Genomic DNA, 11,140 nt, shown 5'->3' with positions numbered 1-11,140 from the left:
GGTAGACGATAACAGAGGTGACCTTGGCTTTGGCAACGCCTGTTTGCATCCAAACCGAAAGCACAACCTATGAAAGGAAAAACAGATAAGTGGACTTCATTAAAATTAAGAAGTTCTGTTCTGCAAAAACAGTGTTAAGAGAATGAAAGGACAAGCCACAGCTTGGGAGAAAATCTTTGCAAAACACACACCCGACTAGTATCTGAAATACTCAAAGAACCTGTAACACCCAACAATAAGAAAACAACCTGATTTTTAAATAGGTGAAAGATCTGAACAGACGCTTCACCAAAGATGATATACCGATAGCAAACAAGCACATGAAATAAGGTTATCAGGAGTTCCCATCGTGGCGCAGTGGTTAACGAATCCGACTAGGAACCATGAGGTTGCGGGTTCAGTCCCTGCCCTTGCTCAGTGGGTTAACGATCCGGCGTTGCCGTGAGCTGTGGTGTAGGTTGCGGACGCGGCTCAGATCCCGCGTTGCTGTGGCTCTGGCGTAGGCCGGTGGCTACGGCTCCGATTAGACCCCTAGCCTGGGAATCTCCATACGCCGCGGGAGCGGCCCAAGAAATGGCAAAAAGACAAAAAAAAAAAAAAGGTTATCAGAGAATTTCAAAGTAAAACAATGAGCTACCACTACAAGACGTGTTCTAAAATGACTCAAATCCCCACCACTGACGACACCAACTCACCGAGACGTGCAGAGTACCCGGTATTCCGGCCACTTAGGTTTTATCAGCATGTTGTCGTAATCGCCGTGGACCAGGAGGATGTCTTATGCGACGTGAAAGTGATCAGAGTCCTGCAGACTAAATTCTGGCCCAGAGGCAAAGTTCACGTGGTCCTGAAACAACATAGTGAAGTCGTACTTCTGCCCTTGGCCGCCTTCGCTTATGGAAATAGGAAAGCATTTGCTAGTTAATGACTTTCTTACAGGTGGCAGAGGCTCTGTAATTTTGCTCTAGTAAAGAAACCGGATCGGGAAGAGCAGGACAGTTGGCGCCATCACCTGTCTTAACCTTTCAGCAAATCTGCTGTTATTCTCCAAGGCCCTTCTGTCGTCCGCTTGAGCCAGAGAGTATAAGCTAAGGGTCTCAGGAACAGGAATGACCCCCTCTGAACTGTCAGGTCTTCGATGGTTACCGAGTCTTGCATGTCCCCCCAGCAACGCATTACTGCTTTTTGTTTATAATTTTGGTGGGAAGGAAGCCGTAGGCCTTCCGTTCAGGCCTTCCTTTCAGCCAGAGTAGCTGTATTCCCTGCATCAGAGAAACTCATTCTGCCGCTTGCTGACTCTCCCTAGTCTGTGCTCTGGAACAAGAGATCACAGAGAAGAGGCTTCAAGGACCGGACTGACGGTGGAGGAGAACAGAGTCAAGTCAGTTTATCACTTCACTCCGAAGCCTCCCCTTTGAACCGTGGACCGCTGTGCCAGTGACAGCCCTGGTCAGCGTTAGAGCCAGTGGCAGCACTCCCAGCGTCAGTCATTCTGTCCATTCCCTAGGGCTGCCCAGACAAAGTACCACTAACTGGGTGACTTAACAGAAATGTATGCTCTTGTGGTTTTGGAGAACAGAAGTCCAAAGTCAAAGTGTTGACAGGGCTGGTTCGGTCTGAGGCTCTGAGGGCATCTGGTCTGTGCCACTCTCCCAGCTCCTGGAGGTTACCAGCAGCCCTTGGCCTTCCTCTGCTTGCAGTCGCATCACTCCCACCTCTGCTTCCAGCCGCCTGTGGTGGTCTCTCTGTGTGTCTCTGCCCCATTTCCCCCTTCGTATGAGGTCATCAGCCACTGGATCAGGGCCACACTATCCCCATGGGACCTCATCTTAAACCTTTACATCTGCCGGCCTGCAGCCACCAATTGCCACAGCACTTTCCAAAGATGCCATCACTCCCTCTAAATGTATGTCTCAGCACCTTGGTGACGACAGTGTCATCTGAGTCCTCTTAGAGGATGGAATTGGGGGTAGATGACGTTGACCTAGAAGGAGAGGTTTATAAGCCAGCATTCCTGTCTCCCTAAGCATTTGGAGTCTTTCTTCTTCATTGTACCAGAGGATTCTTGGCACCTCAATTTCATCTAACGTCTTCAGTGAATCCAGGTGTTAGTCAACCAACTAGAAAAGCAAGTCCATTGTACAGCCGCCAGGATGGAAAAGCTTAAAAAAGACTGACACTCTCTGACATTGAAGAGGAGGAGCAACCAGAATTCAGATATGTGATTGGTGAGAGTGTAAAATGGCACAGCCACTTTAGGAAAAGATCTGAAAATGTCTTAGAAAACTAAATATACATCTATCCTATGACCCCACAATTCCATTTCAGGAGAAATGGAAACACACACACACACACACAAAGACTTGTACATAAATGCCCATGATAGCCCTACCATAATTGTCCAAACGAGTGATAACCTATGTGTCCATCCAAAGAGAATGGCCAGACAAGTCAGGTATTGTGTTAGTGTGCTGTTGCTGTGTAACACATAATTCCACCCTCGGCAGCTCAAAACGACCTTGATTTCAGCTCGCAGTCCTGTAATCCAAAGTCTGGCACAGTTCTCATCTGCTCAGAACGTGGCTGGGTTATCACCTGCCCAGGACCTCGCAGTGTCAGCTGAGCTGAATTCGGCTCCCTGTGACTTTAGGACTGAGGTCCTCTCTTCTTACTTGCTGTCAGCTGGAAACCACCCTCAGCTCCTAGGCATCACCTGCATTCTTTGCAATGTGGCCCCTCCATCCAACAATGAAGATCTCCCCCCTGCTGAGTATCTGTCATGCTTCAAATCTCTCCGCCTTCACTGTTTAAGACCTCTGGACCCAAGTGTAAAAGTGTCATGTCACTAGGTCAGATCCACCCGGATAATCCCCCCTTTAAAAGTCGAGTGTGCAATATGACGTCACGTGACCATGGGAGTGCTGCGCCATCGCAGGCACAGCCCTGGGCATGGCACAGGCCACGTGCACCCGGAGGCAGGAATCCTGGGTGACATCTTAGAACTCTGCTTCCACAGGCGTATTCTTCCAGTGAAGCACTCCTCCGCGATAAAAAGTAATGAAATGAACTGCTGATACACACAGGGACAAATACCAAAAATACCACGCTGCGTAAAAAAGGCGTCCATAACGAGTACTCAGAGGAATTCAAGAGCAGACCACGTTAATCTGTAGTGGAAAAGAATCCGAAGAGTGGTTGCCTCTGAGGGAGGAGGCTTGGGATTGGTTGGGAAGAGGCCTGGAAGAACGTTCTGGGATGGAGGGGGGGTTAGACGACACAGATGTTGGCCTGCGTCAAACCCGATGAAGGGTACACCTCGCTTTATGCATTTCTCTATGTGAAAAATTTAGTACTTTTCTCTACTTGGTGATAAGCATGCTGAGGTGTTAAGGGCCAAGTGTATGGATGTCGCATCAAAAAATACAGGGGGTTGACAGATGGAGAGATGGACGGATGTGTGATAAAGTGAGTATGATAAGATGCTAGACTCCAGGAAAAATTAACTCATCTTTTTTTTTTTTTTTAAGGCAATTAGAACTCCTAGCCCTTATAATCAGCACATGGAATCCAGGCTCTCTGGTAGTGGCACCCATATTGGTCGGTCCAGCCTACTTTTAAATCGTGGTCCTCCTCCTTAGTCCAGCACCTTCAGAATCCATTCCCGTCTGTATTGGCCAGACTTGACTGATAAACATTTGAAAAATCTTTTCGTTCTTTTACTAGGAAGGCCTTCTCGTGAATGCGGCCTCGTTTCTGCCCCGATGCATGCTGGGGCCTGATTCTGGCACTGAGTGTGGCGAGAGTTAAGTCGGTGGGATGGAGGGGGGAGACTTGGCTTCCCCCCCGCCCCCCCCACAGGGGCGTCTACACACGGTCTTGAAACAAGAGCGAAGCCACCTCACTGACAGGCAGAGGGCGCTCTCATCTCTGGCTCTTTTCAGGGGGAGGCTGGGGTTGTACCCAATCCCGTTGCCTGCTGGGGCAGACAGCTTTCACCTTGACGCCCAGAGACCCTGCCTCCTGGTGCTCACGCTCTCGTGTGACCCCCTCTCTCTGAGTGTGAGCAGCAGGACAGAGCAACCTGCTTCTAAGGAAAAGAAAGGGCAAAAGTGTCAGAATGTCATTTCTAAGGTTAGGTTATAAAAGCCTGACCTCAGCCTCGCTGGCATTCTCCCTGGCTCTTCTTACCTGCTCGCCCTGATGGAGAAGCCCGTGTGGTGGGGAACAGAGGGCGACCTCTGACCAGCATCCGGTACAGACTGAGCCCTGCCGTCCAGCAGCCCTCGAGGAACTGAGTCCCAACAGAGCCACGTGAGTGAGCTTGGAAGCTAGCGCTGCTCAGTCAAGCCTTCATGTGAGACTGCAGATCTGGCACCTTGATTGCAGCCTTGGGAGCAGCCCTGGAGCAGAAGACTCAAGTAAGCCATGCCCGGATGCCTGACCCATAGAAACTGTGAGTTAACAATCGTGTGTCGTTTTCATGTAGTAAGTTTGGGGTCATTTGTAATGCAGCAATAGATAACTAATACATAGCAACAGAGACTCTATTTTATTTGGGACACTAATGTGCCCGGCTAAAATCATGGCTTTCCTAACCTCTTATTACATCTGATATGACATATGACTAAGTTCAGGCAGAAAAGGAGTAAGCAGACGTGTTGCATGGAACTTCTGGAAGGTTCCCTTTAGGGAGATATCCCACTGAGAGATGCACTTTTTCTTTTCCTTCTTCTTCGTTCTTGCTGCCTAGGATGTGGATGTGATGGCTGGAACTCTGGCAGCCATCTCAGGACACAAAGTAACTTTGAGGTTAGAAATCACACCCTAGGAGAAAGACTCTAAGTGCCATGGAGCAGCCACACCAGCACTGGACTCCTAACCCTCAGGCTTAGTTTAAGTGAAGAAGAAATCATCTAGTCTTTCGTTTACACTATTATTATTTTGGAATTGCCCTCACGTGCATCCAACCTAACCGTAACTCATAGAGGGCTCAGGGCTTTCTTAGCCCCTCCAACTTCTCTCCATTGTCACCATCCCACCATGTCCCTCTTCCAAACAATTCTCCACCTTCCACACAGGAGCAACCTTTGAGTTTGATTCCCCCCTTTCTCATTCTCTCTTTAAGCTTCCCACCTCCTCACAGTCCTCAAGTCCCTCCTCCCTCTTTACTGGCCGCTGACAGTGCCCCAGGTCTGGGCTCTCAGAGGACGCTTCCTTCCAGATGCCACTGATAAGAAGTGGAACTCTTCTGCCCCCGCCGAATGCCGCGCCGTCTCTGGGCTTCTGCTGCCTTTAGTCCCCACCAAGCCACACAGCGATTCCCAGATTCCAGCCAGTTCCCCGAGAGTCCGAAGCCCATAGCCAGTCTAGTACCAATTCCTTTATCGTCCGTCTCCGGTTACAAGCAACAGAAACTAACTGCATCTCAGTTAAGCAAAACAGCTTTTCTTGTTTTACATATTACATTGATAAAATACATTAGATATCTCAGAGGGTTGCTGAAATGACCTAGAGGACCAAGCACAGCGCCGCACAATTAGACACAGGGCCCCAAGTTAAGCTGCACTGTTGTCTCCACGAGAACAGCCCGCCACCACTGCCCCTTGCACAGCTGACATGGTTGGTACTCAACCCTCAGTGCCGCCTGAAACAAGACATCAGGGGCCCTGCTGCCCTTAGAACGAGATCTTGCCGCCACCCCACTGGCCCCGGATAAAAGCCTCACTTCCTTAGTTACACACTCCTCAGCTTAGTCCGTGGTCCGGGTACAGAGGGCGCTGAGAAGAGGCCAGTGTCTGCACCCCGGCTGTACCGGGAGGGCAGAGGGCGAGTTTCTGGCATCTCTTAGGTGGGGAATTCCCCCAACTTAGTGGTTTCTGGTGCCAGATGTCAAGGAAAAAAAGGAAAGAAAAAAAAAAAAAATGCCAACCCCTTCCTGCTGTCAGGCCAGGCCACCAGAAGGACCTGGAGATTCAGACTTCCCTAATTCCCCCAGATGTTCCCATTCTGCCGGTCAGACCTTCCCCGTCTCCTAATCAAGGCATCTGCTCTAGAGTGTGACGGAGACCCTGGCTCAGGCCCATCTGCCAATCACCCGACTGTCACTGCTGGCCACAGGCAGAGGCGTCCTTGGCTGAGTTACAGCTTGGAATTTCCTGGTGCTGCCTTGGGTTAAGGCTCCACTACTGTCACTGCCGTGGCTCTCGTCGATGCTATGCTGGGTTCGATCCCCGGCCTGGGAATTTCCAAGTGCTGTGGGTGCAGCTCCCCCTCAAAAAAAAAAAAAAAAAAAAAAGACACGGAGTTACAAATTGTCATGCTGCTCCTTATCCGCTTGTCCCCTTGAAGCACCTTCCCAGGGTTGCCGAATATAAATTCTTTTACCAACATTTTACCATTTTTCCACTTAATCCAGTATTTGACCCCTTTTCTATTTATCCTCAGACGTCGCGCTCAGGGCAGTGGGGACGGTTGAGGTCAAATCCTAAGAGACAACGTGCAGTGGTTTTCCCAGGGATTTCTTCGTCCCCTGCCAAGGACCTCTCATTCCCCGGCTCAGAAGGGAGGCTTCTCACTGCCTCCCGTCCCCTCAACAGGTCAGTTCCGTTCTTCAGGGCCTGCCCTTGGCATCACTGCATACCTTCCACCCGTTTTTTTATTTGAACCTCTTTTTTTTGGAAGTGACAGAAACCCAGCTTGAAATTGATGAAACATAAAGAAGAACGTGTTGGCTAATGAAATCCAGTCAAGGGCTGAACAACTACTCTGCCAAAAGAGTAAGGCTGTCTCCGGAATAACTGGAACTAGGCTCTCAAAGTCCAACGTGGGTCTCTATATGTGTGGTTTCAACGTCTTATTTATTCTTTCTTCACTGCAACCACTTTCCTTCTTTCATGCTGGGACATGGCTGCAAACATTTCCTGCGTTTTATAGCTGTCGCCATTCAGAAGAGAATGACGTGTTTCTCAATTCAAATCAGAAAAAAAAAAAGGATGAGAAAGGGTTTTATTGACACATCTTCAAACAGGCACCCACACCTGGACCAGTTATGGCCGAGAGTAGGATCAGGTAAGAATCGGGGTTCCGGGGGCAGCTGCTCTGTGGATGGGGGAGACAGCACCCAAGAAAAGAGTTGTGCCGGGCTTACCACACCACACGTGAGGGCTGTCCTCCACGGCAGCCCTCAGGTGGGTCCCTTTCCATGCACAGAAGCTTGGCATGGTTGGTGGGATCAAACCGCTTTTTTAAAAAGTGTCAACTTGTCTCACCCTCTGTGTGCCAGGCTCATGCACAAACAAAACATTCTAAGGAGAACCTCCCTATAAATAATAGGCGTTCCCTGGTGCTCAGCAGATTAAGGATCCAGTGTTGTCACTGCTGTGGTGCAGGTTTGACTGCTGGCCCAGGAACTTCTGCGTGCCAGGGCGTGGCCAAATAAGTAAGTGAGTAAATAAACCTACCAGATTGGGAGAGCCTAAAAAAAGCATCCCAGATGCTCAGTTATCCCATGTGTCTAGTGCCCCAAGAGTCCATGGATGAGGCGCTCAGGAAATATTTGTAGAACGAGGTTGAGATCTTTTCTTATTCTTCAGGAATCCCTAGGGAGAAACATTTTGGATCCTGGAAGAGCCTAATGCTAGAAGCTAAAAACAAAAAAATGGGAATGGGTGGAAGGCTGTATAGCCTAAGGCACTAGTGGGAGGAGGAAAATGGCCACCCAGGTGTTTCCGCAGAACAGAGAGATGAACAAGAGGGTGCAGGTGCTGATGGGCGGTTTGGGAACATACAGCCAACCTGTTTGCCTCTGACACTCCCTGGACCAGAAACTAGAGCAGGGAGATTGGGGGTTTGGAGAGAGGTTGCTGATAGAGTTGGTAGGGACGTGGGGATGGAAGGAGTTCTCAGGTCCTCTGGTCAGCAGGGCCAGAAATGCGGTAACTGTTTGCTGACAGACAAGGTCCATCCCTTCTTAGAAGGGAGCTATGGGCTATCCGATCCAGCTCGTCTGCAGTCCGCGTCGCACAATGATGACACCAAGGACACTGCTTCAGAGTGCGAGAAGGTGCCTTTCAAAGGTACAGAGGAGCCACTGCTCCGTGCTCTCCCCACCTAGGAGAGGAGGGCTGAATAAATCCGCCGAGGGGTCCTCTCGTGGCACGGCGGGTTAAGGACCTGGCATTGTCACTGCCGATCCTTGCTCAGAATTTGGAGGGAAGGCTTCGATCTGTGGCTGCTCCCAGAAGAAGCCTGGGAATTCTCCAAATGACCACAGGCAGCAAGAGTCCTCTGGGACTTGGGTCTCTTCTCATCTTTTTTGAAGGGAATTCCACGGTCCAGGTTCATAGAGTTGGGATCAGAGCAGAAGAAAAAGGACGGTGCCCCCTGAACCCCTCCCCACGTCCTTCTGGCATGCTGCTCCCTCTGTGGAGGGAGTCCCCCCACTGTGACACTGCCACTGTCTTTACTTTCACTCTTCCTATAGGACACTCCCCCCCACCCCACCCCCTGCCACCAGGCATCAGCTTCTCCACCGGCAGAAACTAAGGGGCAGGCTGAGGATCTCTGCAGGGCCCTGAGGTGTTCTGATCTCTTGAGGTAGAGGCGACGCTGCAGTGCGAGGACAGGGGTCCATTTCCACATCGTATGTCCATGTGGAGCAGGCACAGCAGACAGAGAGGCCGGAGCCCAGTGTGAGCTCCATCCAGGGCTCCGTCGCCCGGGGAGGGAGAGAAGTGGTGGTGGCGGTGGGGGGAGCTAACTTATTAAATGTTTACTCTGGGCCACGCACTGTCGATTTTAATTCGTCTCATCATGAAGATAAACCAGGTTATAGGTGAGAAAGCTGAGGCCCCAGAGAGGCTGAGGAACTTACCTTAAGTCACCCAGCTTGGAGGTGGCAGTGCCAGAGCTGGAATGCAGCAGTCAGGCTCCAGAATGTCATCTGTTATGGAAGTGAAGACGCCGTGCTCAGCGAGGGGGCTTCCCAGCAGGACTGCTGTGACATCGTCTCAGGTCGGAGCATCTTTAGTTCCCCCCACCATGACCCACGGCCACTGGAGGGGAGGGTGTCATGGTGGGGGGCCCTCCCGTCTCTTTCTCTTTTTTTTTTTTTGTCTTTTGTCTTTGTTGTTGTTGTTGTTGCTATTTCTTGGGCTGCTCCCGTGGCATATGGAGGTTCCCAGGCCAGGGGTTGAATTGGAGCTGTAGCCACCGGCCTACGCCAGAGCCACAGCAACGCGGGATCCGAGCCGCGTCTGCAACCTACACCACAGGTCACGGCAACGCCGGATCGTTAGCCCACTGAGCAAGGGCAGGGACCGAACCCACAACCTCATGGTTCCTAGTCGGATTCGTTAACCACTGCGCCACGACGGGAACTCCCCCGTCTCTTTCTCTTATATCGAGTTCTCAGGAAGCCCTCTTGCCTGCCTCCACATCACACACACACACACACACACACACACACACACACACACCTACACCTGCACGTGCACAGTCTGGCCTCCAAATTCCTCCACCATCTGAAACACTTGAACCCAGCAGTGGACAGGGTTCAAAGCATTTTCTTGGGATTTATCTCAGTTTCAGTGCCAATTCAGTAGATACAAATGGCTCCTTGCAGAAAGAGGCGCCAGAGTTGCCATCATGGCCCAGCAGGTTAAGAACCTGACATAGTGTCTGTGAGGAAGCAGGTTCGATCCCTGGCGTCGCTCAGTGGGTTAAGGATCTGACATTGCTGCAAGCTGTGCTGTAGGTCACAGATGCAGCTCCGATCCTGCATTGCTGCGGCTGTAACAGAGGCCTGCAGCTGCAGCTCTGATTCGACCCCTAGTCCTGGAACTTCCATATGCTGATGGTTTGGCCCTTAAAAAAAAAAAAAAAAGGCGGGGGGGGAGCCTCCGACTCCACAGCCCTGAGTCAGGAGAAGACCAGCTCCTGCCCAGCTGACATGCATGTTTCCATGAAACAGCCAGTGCCTACAATGATTTGATTACCTATAAAGGTGTTAGGCATTTACAGATTATCTTGGCCAGAACTCTCTTTCGGTGGCAAGTTATAGCAGCTTAGACAAAAGAGTAATTTGTTGGCTCAGTGACCAAACTGTAACCTGTAGCAAGGACAGGGATGGATCACGGAGGTGGAGACAAATGGAACCAGGGCCTCGTATCTCCGCTGGACCCTGCACATAAGCTTCAGCTGCTCCGTTGCTTCAGCTTTGTCCCTGTGGAAGGGACGTGGCGCCTTGAAAATTCCTCAGATGAGAAAGGAACTTCCCCCAGGCAGAAGGGTGGCCCAGAGGGAGGAAACTGTCCCTGGGGAGCGAGGGAATGAAGAAGAGAGGACGGCCCCTTTCCAGAGAGCAGGGAGCGGGAGGCCAGGGATCAGGAGTCCTTCCCTGGAAACAAGGGCCGCATTCTCCAACACAAAGATTTCAGCCCGGCCTTCCTTCATTCATTCAACAAACAGGTATGGGGAGACCTGGGATGCGCCTGGCACCGTGGAAGGGCTGGGGAGAAAGTGATCCGCGGGAGCATACAGTGCTGCCCTGAGACCTTGCACTTGACTTCAAAGCTCAACCAGGTGAGTCACCCAAGGAGGGGGAGGTACTGTGGAATGCTGGTCGAAGGCTATCAGGGAGGGCTTCCGGGAAGCGGTGATATCCAAGCCAAGACCCAGTGGACAAACCAGCTTTGGATTTGTGTGTGTGTGTCTGTGTGAGGAGGAGTGTGGTGGGGCAGAGACTGGAATGAACATCGCAGCCAGAGACACAAGCGCTCTGGACTAAAAGATGAGTGTGCGCGGCTGCACAGACACCCACGGTGCGGGAGGCCGGCTGCAGCCCTGGCCTGGACGATGCTGCGGTTCACCGTGAGGACTTGGCTTTGATCCAGAGGGCGGCGGAGCGCCATGGGAAGGCCGAGGAGGGGCGCGATGGCACCGGCTGGTTTCCCAGCACTAAGATCCCTGGGGCCCCCTGCAGAGAAAATGTCCAGGCGACGAGGTCCACCTCCCATGCCAGCGCAGGGAATTGTGGAATCGGTTTTGGGGTCCGTTTTAGACGTTGAGACCTAAAAAGGAATTTAAGAAAATGCCTCTAACAACCCCACCCCACCCCCCGACAAAGAGTAGTTCGAGAAAT

This window comes from Phacochoerus africanus, chromosome 11 (genome assembly GCF_016906955.1).
Source record: "Phacochoerus africanus isolate WHEZ1 chromosome 11, ROS_Pafr_v1, whole genome shotgun sequence".
Lineage (NCBI taxonomy): Eukaryota > Metazoa > Chordata > Mammalia > Artiodactyla > Suidae > Phacochoerus > Phacochoerus africanus.
Note: the sequence above shows the minus strand (reverse complement) of the source record.